Raw genomic sequence first — 24,257 nt, forward strand, 5'->3', positions numbered from 1 at the left:
CTTTTTGTTAGAAATCAGATGTTCCTAGAAGTGTGGACTTAACACCTAAGTCTTCAGTTCAATCCCATTGGTTAATGTGTCTGTTTTTATGAAAATCATGGTGTTTTTATTACTATAGAACTTTGTACAACTTAAATTCTAGGATGGTGATAGATACCTCTAGCACTTCTTTTATTATTCATGTTTTAGTTTTTGTGTGTATGTGTATTAGTTTGGATGTAATTGGCCTCTGTAAGCTCACAGGAAGTGGCATTATTAGAAGGTGTGGTTTTTTGGAAGGCAGTGTGTCACGGTCTCCTATGTCAAAGATGTGCCCAGTGTCTCAGAACACTTCCTGTTGCCTGTAGAACAAGATGTAGGGATTCTCAGCTCTTTCTCCAGCACATGTTTGCCTGCATGGCATCCACCATGATGATAATAGTCAGAATCCCTGAACCTATAAACCATCCCAATTAAATGATTTCCTGTAATAAGATTTGCCATAGTCATGCTGTCTTTTCAACAAACCCCAAGACATTATATCTGTGTATGTGTCTGTGTCTTCCTAAGATATTGAACATTGTTTTTTTTGTTGTTTTTTAATTTTTGTGAAGGCTTGTGTTGGACATTTTTGATGGGTATTGCATGGAATTTGTAGCTTTGGTGGCAGGGAAGTTTTCACAATAATAATCCTTCTTATCAGATAACATTTCATCTTCTGGTATAATTCTCAATGCCTTTCTTCAATGTCTTAAAGTTGTATTAGTTTTCAAACTGCAAATTATTCACTTGTCTAGTTAGAATTATCACAAGATTAAAGCAGAAAAATTTATCTTTGCTGTCATTATCTAGCAGTCATTTCAGAAAGAGTATTTCGAAAAATGTGTTCAAATCCAATTTACAATGCAAAGGAATATGAAAACATTAAGAAGGACATGCCTTGTATTAGTCAAGACTTTAAAAGCAAAACAATTCTTGGTAAAACCAAAGCTTTGTCCTAATGCATCATTTTAGTGTTTTAATATATGTGCACTTCACCTTTCTAGAAGTAATTCGTTTTTAATAAGAAAAATCCCATCTGGTCTCTTAGTTTGACAATTATAAATCAGATTTTTCTTAATTATTTTACTCACAAATAAAACTATAGAGCTGCAGAGATATTTAATTGGTTAAAAGAACCTGACATCCAGTATGACCAGCTGAAATGACCTGTGGAGCCAATGTAGAAACAATAATGAAATGATTCATGAAAGTTATCTTTTTACCTCCATCTCCATGTAATGACATGAGATGGAGACCACATGAACACATAAATAATAATTTCAAATATAATAAAAAGTTTAAAAAGAAATGAATTGTATATACCATAGCAAACAAAACAACAACTTAAGAATCACTGGAAATATAAAATGTTTTTTCAAGTTCATATGGATTTATAAACTCAGTCAACATCAAGGATCAGAGAAAAAAGAAGATCCACTAGCTTCAGTCTCATAAATCTCCTCAGTTCATAAGATGTTATCTTTAGCTCTTACCTAAATTAAGGTCTTCTTTGATGAGTGCATGAAAATAATGAATTCACTACCCATAAAATAAAAGAATATACATAATTATTCAGACATTGGTAAGGGCTATCTGTGGAGACATGTCATTATGGCACCATCAACCTCAAGGATTTTCCTAGAGTTCTTACCAACTTAATTTATACAATTTCTTACTTCAAGTGCACAGTGCTCTGTTTTGAACAATCACAAGGCACATTCCTGGGCTGCGGGACCTAGTGCAGCTATCTGAATTAGGCTTTCACTATGCTATGTACTATGATGCATTGAGGGGGACAGAACAATAGGTCAAGTGTGTACAAGACTATTCCAAAAGAAACAAGACCAGGCACTCAACCGAGGTATTCTATTTCAAAATGTCTGTAGAGGCAGCACAAACTCAGTGACGGTGGATCTATGTAGCTCTAGAGTTGCATGGATTAATGGTGTGAATGAAAATGGCTCCCATAGGCTCAAATGTTAGAATATTTGTTCTCTATTTGTTTGAACTCTTTAAGAAGGATTATGAGGTGCAGCCTTGGTGAAGGAGTTATGTTACTGGGAGTAGACTTTGTAGTTTCAAAAGGTGTAGTCATTTTCAGTGTCCTTTCAGTCTCTTGCTTCTGGATCTAGATATGAACTCTCAGCTGTCCCATTTGCATCCCTTTGTTTCACAACTACAAAGTTTAATACTCAGCAAGTATAATCCCAATTAAATGCTTTCTTTTAGATATTTCCTTGGTCATGATGTTTTAACTCAGAAAAAAAAAAGTAACTAAGAAGAAAGGTGATACAAGGAGTGGGCTTTTGCTGTGTCAGGCCTGCCCATGTTGTTTTTAGAGAAATGTGAATGATTTGCAGGCTTTAAAATAGAAGATAGGTTGAATGCTAAAACCAGAACATAATGGCCTGTCCTTGTAGCTGCTAGGAAGACATTGCAGGGAGCCATATGGGGGTTGGAGGCCCAAACAAAGATATTGCTCTACCATTATGACACCAGCTCTCTAAATTCATAATTCCAATTAAACACATCCTTTGTAAATTGTCTTGAATATCATGTCATATGATAGCAGTAGGAAAGTAACTAATACACATGGGCTGGGTGCAACATTCTTGTACTACCATGGAAACAAAGTATTTTTACAAAAGCAGGTTAATGGAAATATATTACTTTTTTTGTTTTATGTTCCTGTAGTATACCTGAGACAGGATCACCCCTAAAAACCAAATTATTTGTTTTTTTCTATGTCTTCCTTCTTCCCTCCTGATTTCCTTTCTTCTTTCTTTCTTCTTCCCTTTCTGTTTCCTTCCTTTCTCCTCCTCCTCCTCCTCTTTCTTTTTTTCCCAGTGTGTTGCCCTAATATAATGCAAACAAAGCATACTCTGAGCACCTACTATGTGATGTCCCAGCTGGTGTCCTGATCCTATATGGTCCTCCTCACTCTGTGGAATGAAACGGAGCTGTCTCTCAGAGGTTCTTTCCATCATACTCTAGCCATTAAAGCCCTGCTCAGGGATTCTGCTCCCTTTGTCCCTGTAGCCTGTTGGCCAATGGGCTATGAGAAAAAAAGGAGACCCCACAGATGGAACCCACTGAAGAGGAACATTCTGGAATGCATAGAGTTTGTGAGTGCCCCCCAGGCTCCTGGCAGAGAGTAGTGATGTATTTTGCCTGACCATTCTAGTTCAAGGATCAGTCATATCTTTTCCTCTCTTGTTTTACTTTTGGTTTGTACCTTAGTGAGGTCTGGATACAGTTTGTGGACAATTGAAACAAACCAGGATAGAAAGCTACATTTTGAACATATTTACATGTATATATGAAAACATGCCCTACATTGAGGATTATGGTCCTTTCATAAGCCAAAGGTGTCTAATAAATAGTCCGTTACCAGATGTAGGATATCTACACTCAAATTGTTCACCAGAGTTGTCCTGAAGAACACCAAAAACAACAGGAGACTGCCATTGCTCTTGGTTACTAAGCAGAACATGAGGGTAAGATCCTACAGTAGAAGATAATAAATACATTGGTTATAGGCCATGTTAACATTGTACTGTCCAGGAAACTTTCACCTTGATGACAATCTTTTATAGTGCTGAAAAGGGGTTGGGAGGATTCTTTAGGGGGAAAGAAATCAACAGTCTTTCTTATTAAGAAGTGAATCCCATGAACTCCTATAATGACCATCATGGCAAGATAGGGATGTATATATGTGATAATGACATGAATATTGTGGAGGTAGCCAACCACTTTCTGTTTGGATTTAACTCTATTCCATGGGAGGATTCACATGCTTAGTTGTCTAGCCAAGGATCCATGGTTGAGGAGCTCACAAACCCAAGAATGGACCTATTATTCTGATAAATAGTCTTAATATCCAATTGCCTTCTAAATATGCATCATTTACCAATATGTTAATGTAGCCCTCAGCTCTAATAAAATAAATTACTTTTTGAAGTGGATAGTGATTAAGAAAGAAACTGACAATCTATCAAAGTACAAAGAATAATTGTCAGTGGAATGCTCACCCATAAATTAAACATTAATTTTTTAATTAAAGAAATTAAAGATTCTATAATGGAAACAATATTGACAAAATTAATGAGAAAACTTTTATCAGCATCGAAATGTAACATATTGTGCTATCTTTGGGAAAATGGGCAAATTTTGACATGAGAGAACATAAAGATTGCTAAATAATCACTAAATAATCACTTTCCTTCCATACACAAAATCGAGACAATGAAAAATAATTGAGAACTGTGTCATGAAGTGTCGTAGATTAAAGTCATATTCATGTAGGCTTCCTTCAGGGTTGAATTAAAATCCAGGTATTTAGAATGATGGACTTTTTGAAAAACATATCAGAACTTGAGATAAAATCAACTGTCATTTATGGCTCCATTTCTTGATACAACCTTCTGGACAATAGGCTTTTCTGGAGCATGAGTTATTTCCTTACCTAATTTCAAGGGAACATGAAATAGTTTGATAAATACACAAATGAGTTAAATAAATCATCAAGTACACAGAAGGTTGGTAGAACCAATATCTTAAGAACAATAGTGGTTTCTTCCTCTGTTGTCAGTGACCCTGGCATTCAGAAGTAAGAGGGAGGAGAAATACAAGGTAAAGGCTTGCTTGGTTACATAGCATGTTCTGTACCATCTTGAATGATATGGATTGCTTTCTAGAAATAAATAAGTGAATAAAACACTTTTTAAGACTGTGGTGGTTTGAAAGAAAATGGATCCCTAACAAAGTGGCACTATTAGGATGTATGGTCCTGTTGGAGTAGATGTGGTCTTACAGAAATGTGTCACTGTGGAGGTAGGCCTTGAGTTCTCATATGCTCAATCCATGCCCAGTGTCTCAGGCCACTTCCTATTGCCTTTGTATTCAGATAAAAAATTCCCCAGTAACATATCTATCTGCCTGCAGGCCACTGTGCTCCTTATCATGATGGTACTGGACTAAACCTCTGACACTGTAAGCTGTCACCTCAATAAAAATGTTTTCCCTTTGTAGGAGTTGCCATAGTCATGGTATCTCTTCATTACAATAGAAACCCCAACTAAGACAAATATCAAACATCTTGAATTACTTATACAGAATATGAAAACATGCTTCAATCTATTCATACTTCAACATACATATGAATCACCTAATCTGTTAAAGGCCCTAGACAAAATTGTGATGGTATGTCTTCTTTATTCCAACTGAAAATTAAAAGTTTCAAATTTGTAAAGCATATTTGTGAACACATAGCAAGCACATTTTAAAAGGTGATATAAAGTTAATTTTCATTTTGTAAAACTGGAAAGAAAACCATGAGTAGGTTTGGTACATGGTAACACTATTGCAATGCATTTACTTTCTAATCTGATACACAGGGGTTCATGATAGAGGGAGGGACTTTGGATACCACTATGGCGTTAATCCTCTCTCTTCTAAAATTCTAAGATGGTGCTAAAGGGGGAATTTTTAGTCATTTTGACTAATTTTTTAAATGACATTCTTGTCAGTTGGTGAAAGAGAGGGCACTCTATCAGAGCAATAATACTGTATCAGCAGAAGAAGGTGCAAACAGGTTGTCTCATAGTTTGAGAAAGGCCATCTTGTAGGTAGTTAGAGTTTGGCAAAGACTTCCAGATGCCTACAGATTGCCTATCAAAATAAAGCCACTCAACTTCATTAAAGTATTGAGCAGGAGGACAACTGACCAAAAGTCAGCAAAGGGAAAATGACTACATAATATTCTTCCATGATGAAAATTTACTGAGTCATATTTAATACAAAAGTAATGAAATTAAACTTGTTGGGTATTGCTACATTTAAGGTAACAACATATTATTTTTTTATTTTTGTTTTTTTAAGACAGGGTTTCTCTGTGTAGCTTTATGCCTTTCCTGGAACTTGCTCTGGAGACCAGGCCAGCCTCGAACTCACAGAGTTCCACCTGCCTCTACCTCCCAAGTGCTGTGATTAAAGGAGTGTGCCACCACCACCTGGCACACAACAACATATTCTTAAGTTCTTTAGAGATCTTTCCAAATATGTTTCTAAGTGTGACACCTTATATTAACAGTGTACACAGAAGGGGGCTGAGGACTTGTAAGGCTAGACATGGTCACAGACTTCAAGGAAAGAGTATTTTCTAAAGAGACCAGAGCAGATGCACATATAAACTTACAATGGTGTGACAGCATGAACAAAACATGTGACATGTGCAAATTCAAGCCGAAATGGTGTGTGTGTGTGTGTGTGTGTGTGTGTGTGTGTGTGTGTGTGTATAGACACATAGTCCCACCTGTGGCTGAGGAGCTTTAATGTTTGATAGTTGCTATGAAAGGTAGTTTTCTTTATTGATGCTGTGAACTCTCTTAAATAAACCATATTCCAGACCTGGCCACACACATAAGAGCAGTCATCTAACAGAAACTGTACTTGATTGACTTAAACAATTAGAGAGAAAAATGGAAAAAGAATACACTGAGTGTGAAGTGAGGTGAGGATGAATCTGGGATAAACTGTAATGATGAGGTAAATGTGATCGAAATGCATTGCATGAATTCCCAAATAATTAATAACAATGTTTAAAAATACACATAATGACATGCATCTATAAAAATAATTTTGCCAGTTCTTACTATTTAGAATAATTTAAAATGTTTAATGTATTAATTGAAAGATTTTTAATATACGAATGCCCTCCAAGGCAACAGTTTAATTTTTGGAGAGAATAAAATTAGGTAATTTAGAAAGTAGGGGATGAACAAAGATAAAATAGCAAAGGGAAGTGCATGTGGTAGTTCATAGGTTTGGGGGCTGGGGTACAGTGGCAGCCTGAAGACACTGTATCTAGAAGAAAGGAGTAAATTGCACCAAGAAAATCTAGTGAAAGTTCTTGGGGACCTGATTGATATGAACTTGTAGGATAAGAAATAATGATGAATAAAGAAGGGAAGAAACAGACAGATTTATAAGAATGTGTGTAGATGCCTGCTAGTCTAGACTCAAGTTCCTAAAATGTGAGGACAAGTACATAAAATTGCCAAAAAAGGAGTCCTTTATATCCATGAAAAATTATTTAATGCAGTGATTTTTTTTTGAATGTGGAATGCCGTTTATCAAAGGAGGGAGGAGGTCTTAAATACAGGCTTACAGCACAATGGGAGAACCCTGGAAGGCAGGAGTTCGGTTCCAATGTTTTACAATCTTGCATCTAAGCTGTTAACAACCAATATGCAGGATACACAGACAAGGAACTTCCCTTAAGCATTCAGGAGGGTGGAATCTCACAGGGAATTAGCATAGGGAGGATATCAAGGTCAGCAAGCAAGGCAACAGTTACCCCAAACAGAGGCCAGGGCCCTACAGGTCCCTGCCGCTCCCCCTGCCTCCCCCAATTTTACTAAAAAATTAGCTTCTGACTTAGGTTGTGTGGGACGTCAGCAGGTCACCTTACCTGTCATGGAGACACCTGTCCAGGCCACACAGGCACTCTGTCTTAGGTTGTTGAGCACCCCCCAGTTATTACACATCCCTTAATTCTCATTATCATACAGGCTCAATCGTGTGAGAGCTGCAGAGTTAACTGTTGCCAGAGATCTCTAAGTGGCACTGGACTGTGTGTTTTACACAGAAAAGACCAACAGAAGTCTTAGCCCACCCGTAGCTGGTAGGCTAAATGCTGTGGGATGTTCTGTATGTCAAATGTGTTGCTCTGATTGGTTAAGATAAATAAAGTGCTGATTGGCTAGTAGCCAGGCAGGAAGGATAGGGTAGGCGGGACAAGGAGGAGGAGAATTGTGGGAAGCAGAAGGCTGGGTGGATACACTGCCAGCTGCCGCCATGACAAGAATGATATAAGGTACTGGTAAGCCATAAGCCACGTGGCAAAGTATAGATTAATAGAAATGGGTTAATTTAAGATAGAAGAAGAGGATAACAAGAAGCCTGCCATGGCAATACAGTTTGTAAACAATGTAAGTTTCTGTGTGTTTACTTGGTTGGTTCTGAGCGTCTATAGGCCTGGCAAATGAGAGAGATTTGTCTTGACTGTTGGCCAGGCAGGAAAACTCAAACTACAAATGGTGCCCAATGTGTTGGCAAGAGTTTCCACCTAAAACCTGAGAAAAAAGATTCTAAAACAGAGCTAAAAACAGCTCTCTCTCAAGTTAGCAGCAGCCTGCTGGTTTGAACTACTATGGCAGGTTCCTGGCATGTGTGTCTGATCAGCAGTGTGGTGGGAATGAGGAATCTACAAGCAGTAATTTACTCTGCTGCATGGTTGATTTAGCCTTTGGTAGTTAAAAAAAAAGTTTCTGGGCTATGCACTGCTTTGATAAAACTGCTTCTGATAGTGGATGGTACACATAGCTCCAGACCCAGAGCTGGTGGTAAACTGTACCACCACCTTGTTGGGAAGCTGAGGTGGGCAGAGCCAGCAGCCACAGCAGTGTTTCAGTCTTATAAAGATGGATGTTACACAGAGAATCTGGTTTGTGTTGTCTTTGGGATTTTTAACAGCAGAAAAAGATTTGATCATAAAACCTGTTGAGTTAAACAAATATGTACATTTTAAAGGTACTTTGACTTCAAAATTTGGATATAAGGATATGTTGCTTTGGAAAAGAGTCTCTGCTTTTGTTTCCACAGAAAGCCAGAGGCTGTGGATTTGTTCCAGGTTAAGATACATCAGGTTTGATCAGCCAAGACCACCTGGAAGGTCTCCAATGACACCATGGCCCAGATGATCCAACATCCAGAATGGTTTCAAGGCAACTGGCTCAGAGGTTCACCTTCATGGACTACTCCATAATCCTAAAATTTTCTTTGTGTCCCCATAAGATACAGTGCCCCCCTCTAGCAGGAAGTAGTAGGAGAAACTATGCCCAAATTCCCAAAAAATATCAAGCTGGCCTTGGAGATGGAATTGGCTCACTCCTTCTCTAAACCCAGACATATTGCTAAAAGAATAGGTTAAGAGATTCTTGTGTCCCAAATCAGAAGAGCCCTCTGGTGTGGGACAGAGAAAAACCAATATTTTTATTTAAAGCAGATTGATTATTAATGTGATCTCTTTCTAAAGAATAAAAGGGGATATGGTATAGATATAATAGGATGAAAGGGTAGATTAAGGAACTTACTTCTAAAGAGCAACAACTTGTTTAAAATGTTTTACATTGGTATAGATTTTAGTCTATTGATACAAACATAAAGTTAATTTGTTATACTGTGTGTATATTTCTACTCTTGTTTAAGGTATTATGTTTGTATAGCTCAATTAAAATTGTAATGAATAATTAAAAATAGATTAATAATTAGTCATCTATGATAATCAAACTCATAGCCATGTTAGTTAAGTCTTCTAGGTATACACAGAGATATTTCAGATAGATAGGTAATCTTCAAACACTTCAAAGACCTACAGAATATGGTATTTAAAATATTTTTAAAATTTAGACTTTCTGGATAGTGAGACATGTCTGCTTCTGGCAACACCGATTTACTTCAGAAAGGAGGATGGGCACTGAAGACACTTCATATGGAGTTTATCTTCACCTTGGCAAAAATAGCCATTTGGGCAAGAAAGTGTTCTTGCCTGGACTGCTTGATCTACTGGACATGCAGGACCCATTGAAAGGTGACCACTGAACTTTGACAAAATGTTCCTTCAGGTTCCTGCTTCACAGAGGAAACTGCCAGGCATTCTACAGGGCACTGAAAAAAGTGACCAAGAGACTCTAGCCCTGTGGGTTGAAGACAAATGCCCCAACTTTACAAATGAACATTAGGTGACTGTCCAGGTTGCTAGCTGTCTCTGTCTACCCTGCAAGACTCCCAAAAGTTGCTTGCATCCTTCTCTCAGTTCTCAGGTAATATTATATCCTTCTAAGGTCTTTGATGTGGTTGAAGACTAGATAGTTATAATTTCCTCAGTTATAATAAAAGATAAGTTAGATATAAAACCTTAGACTCACAAATATAATATAGATAGGATATCTTCTTTAATATTGTAACTGTAATTCTTGCTTTATAATTGTTTTGTTATCTAAAAATTTAAATGTTAAAACCTTGCTTTTTGAAAAAAAGAAAAGGGGAAGTGCTGTGGGATGTTCTATATGTCAAATGTGTTGCTCTGATTGGTTAAGATAAATAAAGTGCTGATTGGCCAATAGCCAGGCAGGAAGGATAGGGTAGGTGGGACAAAGAGGAGGAGAATTGTGGGAAGCAGCAGGCTGGGTGGATACACTGCCAGCTGCCACCATGACAAGAATGATATAAGATACTGGTAAGCCATGAGCCATGTGGCAAAGTATAGATGAATAGAAATGGGTTAATTTAAGATAGAAGAAGTAGATAACAAGAAGCCTGCCATGGCCATACAGTTTTTAAACAATGTGTAAGTTTCTGTGTGTTTACTTGGTTGGTTTTGAGCGTCTATAGGCCTGGCGGAAGAGAGAGATTTGTTTTGACTGTTGGCCAGGCAAGAAAACTCAAACTACAGATAAAGGCAACTGAGCCATTCCCTTCCTTAACAAGCCTTACTGCAGTGATTTTTGTGTCTGTCTATAAATGGGAATCACTGTGAAATGTGTAAAGCCACTTTGGTGGATGAAACATTCAGACATTCTGAGATCACACAGGGATCATAAAGTGATCATTACACCTCTTGGAGACAAAACATGTACATATATGTAGGTAAACTGAAATACAATTTAAAAATCTGTTCCATGGGTTTAAGAGCCAGGAAGGTTCAGGCTACCAGGAGAACATGGTCAACAGAATCAACTAAGCAGGGCTCATAGAAGCTCAGAGACTGAAACAGCAATCATGGGGCCTACATGGGTCTATGCAAGGACTGCTGCACACATTCTGTGGCTGTTTAGCTTGGGGCTTTTGTAGGAATCTTAACAGTGGGAGTAGTGGTGTATCTGACTCTTTTGCCTGCTTGTGGAACAGTTTTCCTCCTGCTGGGTTGTCTCATACAGCCTTGATATGAGCATTTATGCCCAGTCTCATTGCATCTTGGTATGCCATGTTTGGTTGATATCCCAGGGAGGCCTGATCTTTTCTCATGGGGAACAAAAGAGCAGTGGAACTGGGACATAGGGGAGGTGGAGGGGGCATTGGGATAAGGGGAGGAAGGAGAGAGGAGGCTGTGGTCAGGATGTATTTTAGGAGAGAAGAATAAATAGAAAGAAAATAATCTATTCCATGTGTGATATATACAAGTATGAAAATGCTATAAAAAGTCTGCTATTTTAAAATGGCATATATACTTGTAACAAAAAATACTCAAATTCAATGATACTGTATGTAAACATAAAAATAATATCTTCATTGACTATACATCATCTTAACATTTACAGTTAGACACAGATTAACTGTTCCAGAATTCAAGAGCTCTATAGATCATGCATGGCTTTGTATAGATCTTTTGACAGAGAGAATATCAATTCATGATAAAACAGTATATTCTCTATATATTTCATATATATATATATATATATATACCAGTTTATGAAAATGCCTATGAATAAAAAACAAAACATGCCAAAAAGCATATGTTCTGCCTTACCTCTGTTTCTTCACAAGGATGCAGGGAAAAGTTCTGGAGGATTCTGACAATTGCAAGCTTCATGTTAATGAGAGCAAACCTCATGACAATGCAGTTTCTAGGACCATATCCAAAAGGCAAGTATGTATAAGGATTGATTCTTTCTTTATTCTCCTTGCTAAACCTGATGTCACTATTGAATAAGAACATAAATAATGGAACATGAAGTACACAAGAGTGACATGTTTATAGTTTTCATATACAGCCCTCAGCCAGAACCATACAGATGACTCCAGTATGTTTATTATTCCTATCAGCATGAGTTAATTCATTATGAGATTTAAAAGTTAAAGTTCTTTTTACAACTTTACAGTAAAGGAGTTCTCAATGTTAATAAGATGATGTGTGGTGAATGCTCATTGAAATCAAACATGTCTTTAAAGTTGAAAATACTAAGGATGTCTTGTGTTCCCAGTGTGTGAACATCAGAAAGTAAAATTGAAGAAGGAAGGAATTTCCCTGACCATGACACTTGAGTTGGGGATTTATTCATTGGAGAATGAGGACATGTATGTTACAAATGAACTGTTAATATTCCATTATCTCTTCACCATCCTCTCCTTCCTTCCTGTCTTTGTTTTATTCTACTTATCCCAATTGTCTTTCTCTTTTTCCTACTCTTCTTCTCCTGCTCCTCTTCCTCATTAAGTCTCTTTCATAAGATTTTTGGCCGTCTCTCCCTCCTTCAAGAATTATCAGCTGAAGTGGTTTGCAAGGACATATGCTGCTTCTCTAATCTGTTATCACTGAATTTTATCTCCATCTCCTTCCTCCATTAGGGGAAAAACTACTAAAAGTACAGACCTATGTCCAATGAAATTTTGATCTCTCACAATATTATTTAAATAAAAATGCTAATTCCATAAGTGTTCTAGAGGACTAATAACCATCCATTCTCTGAGAGTAATTGAGTATCAGGGAAGATGAAGAAATAATTTCTAAGCTATTTTATAGAATTACATTGGAGTCTAGTGAAAGTTGTACTGGTATATGTGTGCAAGGTAACGTGGTGGAATCCTGTTTGGAAAGATTTTACACACACACACACACACACACACACAGAGAGAGAGAGAGAGAGAGAGAGAGAGAGAGAGAGAGAGAGAGAAATTGGCATTCTTCTGTTGACATCTTATGTACTGCATTTGATTAAAACATCAGTATTTTATACCTTTTGCATTCCTCTTCCCAGGTCTAGTCACTGATGACACTGAGTTTATATTATATTATTGAAAGCAGAAGCAACAATAGAGATGCAAAATGAATGATATGTAAGATTGTAGCCATTGAACTAAAGGAAGTGGAAATGGTGGCTATATAGAGGGACACAGAATTCACCTAACCAGAAAACAGGAGTTAGTTGACTACATTCTCCTCCTCTAATAAGTGCTATACATAGACCATCTATCAACACCAGGGATACATGGCTAAGAATACAAGGCCTTTGGCATCAAGAACTTCATAAAAAAGGTTACTATATATCTAAATTCTTGGCCTTCTGATTCAACTGCATCTATATTTAAACATCATTTTTACATACATTGCATGATATGGATTGGACAGGTTATTTATAGGAATGTATATGTATATCCACACATCTGTATACGAGCACCAAAATAACATTTTGTGAAAAATGAAGCCATGTACTTGAAGAAATATTGGGAGGGATCTATAGGAATATTTGGAGGGAGGAAATGAATATTCCAAATTATAATTTCAAAACTAAAAAAAATAGATAAAATATGATCCTGTATTTTTATTAGTGGGGTAACAATGGGAACCTAGCAACTGTTTCTATGCTGCATACAATTCACACAGTCTGTTTATTACTTTCTGCTCACAGACTACCCTGATTCAGATTCAAGAAGAATGAAAATAACAACTTTCTAATGAGTAGATTAGTTGACTTTGGAGGAGTCACCCACTGGATAAATGTGAGGGAGTTTCCTTCACAAAATAGGCAGAAAGAAGACTAATAGGACTTATATTCACAATCATCCTCAGTGATGCACCTTAAACCAACTAAGAGGAGGCTTTCTGCACCTCTACCTGTATCAATGTCTAATACAATGGATTCCTATATTTAGGAAATTATTCCTATATTTTGGAATGGGTCCAGAGATTTCTTGTTATAATATTGGAACCATTGAAGAAATATAAACTTCACAACTTAAATAAGATAATTGATTTCCTAATCATGGTAATTATATTTGCTCCCTTTGAAACACACACACACACACACACACACACACACACTCAAGCACCTGTCATACAATAGCAATTATAGATTATAGAAAGTAATCAGTAATTATAAAAACAGGAGAAAACTGATGCTTTTTCTAATATCTAAATATCTACAAACACTTTGAAATTTGTACAATGATGTCATTATATTAATGAAATTTACATTAAGGTTTTGTGGCAGTTTGAATGAAGATGGCCCCATAGACTCATAGTGACTTTGGAAATAGTGACTTATAGCACTATTGGAAAGTGTGGCCTATTGTGGTAAATTGTCACTGCTGGTGGGCTTTGATGTCTCAGAAGCTCAAGCCAAGACTATTGTCTTTCTTCTCTGCCTGCTGCCTGCTGATCTGGATGTAGAACTCTCAGCTACTTCCCCAGCCCCATGTCTGTCTGCATGCTGCCATGCTTCCTGACAGGATGATAATGGACTAAAACTCTGAAACCATAATGCAGTCCCAAAGAAATATCTTCCTTTATAAGAGTTACCACGCTCATATTATCTCTTCACAAAATTAAAAAAAAAAAAAACCTAGCCAAGACAAGATTAAGACTATAAAACCAAATTATAAAATACAGAAATGTTATTTTTGGTCCACTAAAATGTCTATAGCTTTTACAATAATTATCAATTTGTACTACTTGTATTCTAAAATCAAACTTACACACAGCAAGGTAATAAAAATTTATATTAAAGTGGTTAAAGTAAGAGACATCTTAACATACTCTAAGAAGTCTGGTTCTGTGTATGTTCCCTTTTTCAGGGTCCTCATACCTTTCAGGATGGAATTTCTCAGGCTCTGGTCAGTATTTTGGCTCTTGATGAAGAACATAGATAGGTATGATCACCCATGTCCCTTTGGGAATAAACACACCATTGATTTCAGCATCTTTCTTACTAAGCCTGTTAACCCTGTTAGCAACTGGTTGTAATCTCATAGTTTCATTCAACACCATGCCCAGATATTCCATCTCTACCAGGGCTTCATAAGTGGAAGGTGCCTGGGAAGATTAAAAAAAGATTTCTGCTGGTTTTAGATTTGAAACTAACTTTCATGTTAACCTACTTAGTACTATTAAGTTTTTAGAAACTCCTCGTTCAACCCAGATTAATGATTGGATTTACCATTGATAAGTCCTATTCACCAAATTCATGTGTATCAACATACTAAAAGTCCACTGAAATTTATGATGAAATGAATATGGAAGAACATTCACATAAGCTTACACTTAGTTCCCAAGTCTTCAGTTTTCTAATTTGTATTGTTTTCCTTCAGTAATGATGAATGGCATAGCATGTCAATCTCACTAAACATAAATCAGCTGTAGAGGATGTCAAAACTTAGTGTAAGGAGGCCACAATTCCAGACTGAGAAAATACAATATGGAGAACGTTAATTTTTTTAAAATTCTGTATCAATCCTTTCAGAGGACAACTCACAATTTTAAAATCCTGTGACTGAATTAATATTACTATAGCTGTTCAATTTGAAGATCAATGCCACATTAAACAGGAATAGTATAAGAAATTATAGTGGATAACTTCAATAGGATCTTTTCCCTTTGAAATACATTATGGTTAAATAGCCTAAAAATGAAGATGAATTGAGCAAAAATATTATATTCTAGTGAGGGACTTTTTCAGCTCCGTGTTCGGTTCCTGAAAGAAACTTTTCCTTCTTACTTTATATGTTGTTCTATTAAATCTGTAACTTTCAACATCACACAGGCTAAAGTCACCTGAAAAGGAGGTCTAAAATGAAAGATTAGGGGTTTGTGGATTAAATTGGATCATGTATATATCTGGGAAAGTTGTTGCCCTATCTGTTCATTGATGTAGGAAGGTCAGCAAACTGTTTCCTGAGTGGATGACCCTGGGCTGCAAGAGAACAACTAGATAATGACAAGTCAGTGAGTTAGTTGGTCAGAGAGCAGCCAGCATCCTCCATAGTCCCTGCTGTGCTTCTTTGGCTGTGTGTGAATACCTTGGTCAGAAGCAGTGCAGTGTGGAGTGGCCGGCAGTCCTGCCTATAAGTTCCTATCTTGAGTTCCTGCATTGACTGTCCTCAGTGATGGTCTCTGATGTAAAAATGTCAGCTGAAGTAAATGTTTTCCTCCCCATAGTTGTTTTGGATCATGGCATTTGTCACAGTGACAGAATATAACAAGAACAGCGAGGTGAGTATGAGGTCTGAAGATGTTTTGTGTGCATGCCATTGGCAACACAGCCAGTCCCAGAGTTCAGGTACCTCATACCCTATTGCATCCAGTTTTGGGCATAAATGAAAAGACAGTTTATATGATGTGTGGTTCTCACAATGTGGGATTCTGAAGCTGCCATAAATTAGAGGTTAACAGTTTAATTTGAAAGCTGCCTATGTGATTTGTTTTAGTCTAAATATGTGATTAGAGAGAGGAGTAATGAAGAGCACAGCTGAATCAGCCTGCCCAGAAAGGACCACACAAGGCACCATTGATATCAGTCATGCCAAAGCATTTACAGTAATAATAATATAGCTATCAGGTCTATTGTTTAAGTTCTAGGGTTGTGCCTCAGTGGTTAAGGGCACCATTTTCTCTTGCTCTCTTGGGTCCAGATTCAGTTCCTGGTACCCATGTGGTGAGCACATTTCCTAGAAGTCTAATTACAGGGAATCTGAGGCAAACTTCTGTCTTCCTCTGGTTTCAGATATGCACATGGTACAGAGATATACATGCAGGCAAACCATCAATTAAAGTTTAAAAGAGACATTTGACTGACACGTATCCTTAAAATTTAAAGAGATTTTATGCATGTGTTTGGACTGTGTCATTGTAGTTAGAGATAGTGTTCATTAAAGGATCAGTACAGAATTAAGAGATTAGTTTTTCTCTACAAATAATTTTTTCTTTGTTTTATATTTTCACAGATTACTGTTGGAAGAATCAATTCTGACTGTATTTACTATAATTCTAAATGCAAGTAGCAAAGTAGTGTTTCAGGTTGGGGTTTGACATTTTCTCTGTGGCTCCCAGCACCATCTACTCACCTTATTGGGCAGAACTGCATCAGTCTCATGCTGGAGTTTCTTCTGAATATTGGGGTGAATTGTAAGTAAATACATAATAAAGGAAAGAACAGTGCTTATTGTGTCTTAGCCAGCAAAAATAAAAGTGATTGACTGGGCAAGGATCTCCAAATCAGAAAGAGCTAACATGAAATTAGACATTTTATATCTATGATAAAAGCAGGTGCCTACACAGAGCCTTCACCTGCTTTGATTTACAGTCTCGGACACAGGAAGGTACACTGCATTTTATCTACATTGGTGTACCATCTGCAAGATATGAAAGGACAATGGTGGCACAATACATGTGGGAGTAACTAACAAATAACTGATTTGACTTAAGATCTACAGTATGAAAAGGAACCAAGACTTGGCACTGCTTAGATGACCAAGAACCTGCAACTAGATATCCCAGGGTCCAAAGGAAAAACCAAACAACACTGGTGTAAAAACTGTAGAGATAAAAATGACTCCTAATGATAATCTGCTATACTTATAGATAAGTGCCTTGCTCAGCCATCAGCAGAAAAGCTTCGTCCTGCAGCATATGGGAACAAATTCTAGAACCACAAGGATATATTAGGCAGAGAGAGAGAGCCTTTGAAATATTCAATCCTAAATGAGATGTCTCCACCAAATCCCTCTCCTTAGAGCCCAGGGTAATCCACAGAAGAGGAGTCAGGAAGAATGCAATAGCCAGTTGGGTTGAGAATACCAAGAATACCAAGAATGCAGGGCACCCCAATTCAACATGATGAAATGTCACATGAACTCACAGAGACAGAGGAAGCATGCATAAGGCCTGAACAGGTCTCTAGAAGGTCCTCTGTGTTTGTATTATGACTCCCAGTTTAGTGTTTTTAGGGGATTATTGTGTGTACAAATCAGTGGGTCTCTGATTCTTGTATCTTCCCTTGGACTCTTTTTCTTTTTCCCTAACATTGATATGTTAGATTTTTATTTAAATCTTTTTACATTTTATTTTGTTACATTAAAAAATGAATGAACAAATGAAGACCTCTCTACCAGGAAAAATGTTAACAACTTAAAAGTCCTTTATATGTGTTGGGAGAGGGAAAATCAGTTGTTTCTAAGTGGAGTGGCACAGGGAATATCAACCACTCCAGGACAAGCCTCATGTTCAGGACTAGTCATCCATTATATTAATGAACTCCACAGTGTGTGTGTGTGTGTGTGTGTGTGTGTGTGTGTGTGTGTGTGTACTTTAATTTGGTTACAATTTGGTGTTTTTTTTTTTTTTTTATATTTGTTGTGACTGCCTAGACCAGCAAGGATGACGCAACACCGGAGCTCTTCTTTAAGCAGTTTATTCAGGACCTTGTTAGTAGTGATGTCTCCCCCCGCGGCAAGCGTTTCCCAGCCCTTAAGTAGGTCTGGGCTACCAACCCCAGACAGCCACGTGGGCACTATCCATAGGTCCACGCATATGCAAGCGGCACACAAATCCGGCCATAGCCAAATAAGGAGCTGTTTACCACAAAGAGTACTTGCTGTTGGGAAGGCAGAGGGTGGAAGCCAACGCCATCTTTAAGGTGCGGCTACATGCAGCTCTCTACATATATTGATTTATTTTTTCCTTGATTTTGGGTAATTCTTCTGTTTTATTGCGATTTTGTTTCCTGTTGAGAAAGAACTTAAAGTCCAGTGTTTGGTGTATTCAGAAGGCCTTTGTGGAGGGGAAGAACATGATCAAAATATATTCAAATTAAAAAATTGTTTAATAATATAAAATGAAATATCAGGCATTTAACAATGGAATTAATTAATTAAAATTCCAAAACACATTCTAATATGAATATATGAAAAGAAGGATTACTCTGAAATGTTAAACCCAGTCACAGTGAGTAAAAGAATGGAGAAGAAATATATTATAAACATTGTAATTTTTCTACTTTAATGTACTACGTTATTGTGAAAGGAAAAATAAATTTCACAGTCCCTTAAGCTAGTGAACACACTTCCAATTATGAACCACAGTGAAAGTTGGTATTTCAACACTGTACTTCATGACTGAATGCTCTAGAAGCAGATCTGCAAGTAGAGGTTCTGATTCAGTGGTCCTGCCTGAGGCTGAGAATCAGCATTCAATTGCTGTAGGTGCCCCACACATCACTGAAGACTCTTGGAGTGAAAAATCATTGCTCATAACAGACCTTCAGATTTTTAAAAGTTTAATCAAAATATAATTATTTAGTTTTCCTCTTTCTCTCCTCCCTCCTAAACTCCCATGCCACATCTCCACTCACTGTCAAATTTAGCATCTCTTCTTTAATCAATTCATTGCATGTACAAATAAATAATCATAAATACAACCTGCTAAGCCTGCTTATTTTTCCAACTTGTATTTGTTTCTGGGTTGGCCATTTAGTATTGGATAAACAATCATGGACTCATCCCTTGGGAAGACTAATTATGTCTCTCTCAGATGACCTGAACTACCTGGAGCTCTTCATCTAAGGATGGGTTCTCATGAGATTTTCCCCATCTATGTTGGAAAGTCAACTGGTGTTGGGGCAATTCAGGTCTTGGTTAGGCAGCCATGTTGATGAAATTTCATGCTTATAGTTTCTCTGCCATAGATGGAAGGTACAATAACCTTGACATTTTCTGTATGCATATAATCCTCAGGGTGCTACATATAACATAGGCTGTCTGTGTCTTTTTATATTCAGCTTTCTTTGTTTGAATGACCCCTTTACAATTCAAGAATCAGCCCCTCCCTCTGCACATGCCCTTTAGACCCTAAATTACCCTTAGTTACATTTATGGGATTCTGTGTCTTTGGAATTCTGGGAGTTCATCATCAGCTGAAAGAAATCCACTCGGTGCTGAAAAGAGACAGAAATTTCAAAAACAGAAAGTGGATTGGCATGAAAAAATATGTATGAAACAAAGAATTTAAACTTTCTGGGGTGGAAATGGCTTATTTAAGAATTCAGCTAATATTGCCTGAATCACTAGTGGCACAAAACACTGACCCAAAGATTTTGGGGAACAAAAAGATTACCATGAGCCCAGTGGTGATGGCACACACCTTTAATCCCAGCACTTGGGAAGAAGGTGAATCTTTGAAATTGAGTACAGCCTGGTCTACAAAATGATTTCCAGGACAGCCAGAGCTAGTTAGAGAAACCCTGCCTTGAAAAAATATCTTTTAAAAATAAATCTATCATGGTCTAGTATCATGCTGCCATGTTCTACACCATTTCTCAAGGTGTTTCCTCATTCTAAGCATCAATAGTTGGTGACAACAGACTCCTGTCTGGAGAGTTGTTAGTTTCTTCTCTTTTCTTAGGCACTTGTTTAGAAATAAGTCCTATACATCAATATCTCATTTCCTTGAAGTATTCTTAACCAATATCTCATACTCATCACCTACTGTTCTGGAACTCACTAGTTAGGGTTGCTATTGCTGTGAGGAGACACCCTGACCATGACAACTCTTATAAAAGAAAACATTTACTATGGAGGCTTGCTTACAGTTCAGAGACCTGATTCATTATCATCATGGCAGGAAGCAAAGTAGCATACAGGCAGACATGATGCTAGAGAGAGAGCTGAAAGTTCTTACACCTTGACAGGCACCTGGAAATTTTTTGAGACACTGGGTATGCATTGAGCATATGTGAAACCTCAGAGCCTGCCTCCACAGTGACATACTTCCTCCAACATGGTCATACCTACTCCAATAAAGCCAAAACTGCTAATAGTGATACTCTTTTAGGGAGCCATTTTCTTTCAGGCAACCACAGCTACAAATGTTCCAAACCTCAGAATACTAGCAAATAAACAATGACATCTCTTCAGACATGATACTGACTCCCTGACAGCCTTCTGTCAGCATTTTTTCCTGCCAACATCCTTATTCTTATTCCAGCATGTAAGCTGTATTAGGAAAAACTGGATTATATAAGTGACAATCTCAATGCTCAAAGATACTGCCAAAGTTCTAGGCAAGATACAACTCAAATTGAAAATACCAAATTCATTAAATATCTTAATAGCCATTCTGATAGGTGTAACATGGTATCTCAGAGTTGTTTTAATTTGCATCTCTCTGATAATTAAGGATGCTGAGCAATTCTTTAAATGCCTCCCAGCCATTTGAAATTCTTCTTTGAGAATTCTCTGTTTAGCTCTATAGCCCATTTTTTAAATTGGTTTGTTTGTTATATTCTTGTCCAGTTTCTTGAGTTCTTTACCTAATTTGGAAATCAGCCCTCTGTCATATGTGGGGTTGGTTAAATTTTTTTTACCATTATGTAGGCTGTCATTTTGTCTTACTTACTGTGTCCTTTACCTTCAGAAACTTCTCAGTTTCAGGAGGTCCCATTTATTAAGTGTTCTCAGTGTCTGTGCTACTGGTGTTATGCATAGGAAGTGGTCTCCTGTGCCAATGCGTTCAAGAGTACTTCCTACTTTCTCTTCTATCAGGTTCAGAGTAACTGTATTTATGTTGAGGTCTTTGATCCACTTGGACTTAAATTTTGTGCACGGTGACAGATATGGATCTATTTGCAATCTTCTGCATGTTGACCTCCAGTTATGCCAGCACCATTTGTTGAAGATACTTTCTTTTTTCCATTGTACAGTTTTGGCTTCTTTGTAAAAATTCCCATGTTAATTGGTATGTGGGTTAATGTCAGGGTCTTCAATTTGATTCCATTGGTTAACATGTCAGTTTTTATACCAATATCAAGCTGTTTTTATTACAAAAGCTCTATAGTAGAGCTTGATGTCAGGGATGATGATGCCTCCAGAGGTGGTTTTGTTGTACTGGATTCTTCTAGTTATCCTGGGTTTTCCTTTTTTTTTTTTTTTTTTTTTTTTTTCCTAAATGAAGTTGAGTGTTGTTCTTTCAAAATCTGTGAAGAAGAATTGTGTTGGGATTTTGATGGGGATTGCATGGAAGTTGCAAGGAATCATCAAGGATGAAACAATCCTGGACAACTAGCAATAGTGGAGATGGTGCCAGAATTGAACTGACTTGCCCCAGAGACAGGTGAATACCCTAACTGTCATCACAGTGCTTTTCTCCAATGACTGATGGAAGCAGATGCAGAGATCCTTGCCTACTTGTGGATGGGAATTGGGGTGGGTTGGGAAGGGGAGGCTGGGGGGCTGGAGGAGGTAAGAGGGGTATCTTTGATTGGTGTGTAAAATGAATGAAAAAATTTCTTAATTAAAAAAAGAGAAAAGAAGATCCTTTACCTGCCTGTACTGAATCTACAAGGTTGAGCTGAATTCCCAGGGGAGTCTTGGCCTTGGAGGAGATGGGAATGGAGGGGAGGGTCTAGGGAGAAGGTGGGGGTGGGGGCAGGAGGAAGAAGTACAGGGGAACCCATGGCTGATATGTAAAATTAAAACACAAATGTAATAAAAAATAATTAAAAAATTATATTAATCTAAAAAAACACCCAAAAACCAAAAAATAAATACCTTAATAGGGCTTTCTATAAGGAATGTTTATCTTTTGACATCATTGCCTTAGAATTAAAATAAATTGTGTCACACTTTACCTCTTTGGTATTTTCAAGCCGATCTTTTTTAATCTTTCTATAAATTTCCTTAAAATGATGTAGCATCACTTGGCAACACACAGATGTTTAGTTTATTATATACTTTGAAAAGGAATGGAAACAGTGCTGTAGGGAAAAACAAAAAAAAATTGATGAAAATGCAAATTGAAGCTATTGACAGTTATTTTATTCACTAATGACAAAATTTAAATGATTTAAGCAAAATATCAAAACAGGAATAATTATAGTAGAAATGAGAATAACAATAAAATATAGAAAGTATATCATACCTAAAAGTAAATGAATTTTACACAGAAATGCAAAAAGAAGAGTTCAGCCCCAGGAAGATTCAGTGTGGAATTTTATGAAATATTTAATAGATAATTCTGACCACTTTTTCATGGGAATTTCCAAAACTTAAATAACTAAGTGAATTGAATCTGGAAGCATCTACTGCCCTGTTATTTAAAATCAGAATTAATTTTGGAACTAAATTCTGTGTTCAAATCTGACATAAAGTTACCAGAGGGATTTTATTAGCAAAACACAACTGGATACAGAATCACGAAAGGAATTCTGGTTTTTGTTACACAATGAGGCACGACACAAAATAAATCCAAATAACACAAGGAGTAAGAGGTGGTGTATTTTGGAAAAATTGAGGGATAAACACAACATCCTTTCCTAATTAATGTCTCAGAAAATTGGGAACAGCAGTGATTTACCGTAACTTTATGAGAATTGTCAATGGAAACTAAGAGCTGACATAGACATTGAAGGAGTATGTCCTTTCCATCACTCTTGGAAAAAGGCAATGATAGGATGCTCATGCTATCATTACTTCTGATCAGTGACTAGAACCAATAAGCAGGACTTTCATGGCACAGTATTAATACAAAAAACATAAATGACAATCAATACCAATCATGTGCTCTGGAAGCTGAGTCAGAGAAACACCGTTTGAATAGAGATTTGATTATTAGACAGATTCTTCTTAAAAATTAAGGAAATTTGTTCTAGAGTTTTTAGGTGTGCTGTTAAGTCACTAGTGTAAGATTTCTCCAACTTCTTTATGTGGACATTTAGTGCTATGAATTTCCCTCTAAGTACTGCTTTCATAGTATCCCATATGTTGGGGTATGTGGTATATTCATTGTCATTGATCTCTAAGAAGTCTTTAATTCCTTTCTTTATTTCTTCCTTAACCCATTAGTGATTCAGTTGAGCATTATTCAGTTTCCATGAGATTGTAGGGATGCTGTAGTTTTTTTTTTTGTTTTTTGTTTGTTTTTGTTGTTGTTGTTGTTGAAATAGAACTTTAAACCATGGTGGTCTGATACAACACAGGTTATTCCAATTGTTTTGAATCTGTTGAGATTTGCTTTGTGGCCAAGTATGTTGTCAATTTTAGAGAAGGTTCCATGGGGTGCTGAGAAGAAGGTATATTCTTTTTTGTTCAGGTGGAATTTTCTGTAGATATCAATTAAGTCCATTTGAGTCATGACATCATTTAAGTCCATTATTTCGCTGTTAAGTTTCACATTGGCCAATCTGTCCAGAGGTGAAAATGGGGTGTTGAAGTCTCCCACTATTATTGTGTGGAGGTTTATATGTGATTTAAGCTTTAGTAATGTTTTTTTTACATATGTGGGTGCCCTTGTGTTTGGGGCGTAAATGTTCAAAATTGAGACTTCATCTTGGTGGATCTTTCCTGCAATGAGTATATAATGTCCTTCATCATCTCTTTTGATTGATTTTAGTTTGAAGTTTGTTTTGCTG

General features: G+C 37.0%; 1 pseudogene; it reads right to left on the bottom strand.

Annotated features, from left to right (window-relative positions):
* Nucleotides 1-4,406: 4,406 nt before the first annotated feature.
* The window catches only part of LOC118572618, a 35,973-nt pseudogene continuing 16,122 nt past the window's right edge, over nucleotides 4,407-24,257 (bottom strand).

Source organism: Onychomys torridus, chromosome 22 (assembly GCF_903995425.1).
Source record: "Onychomys torridus chromosome 22, mOncTor1.1, whole genome shotgun sequence".
NCBI lineage: Eukaryota > Metazoa > Chordata > Mammalia > Rodentia > Cricetidae > Onychomys > Onychomys torridus.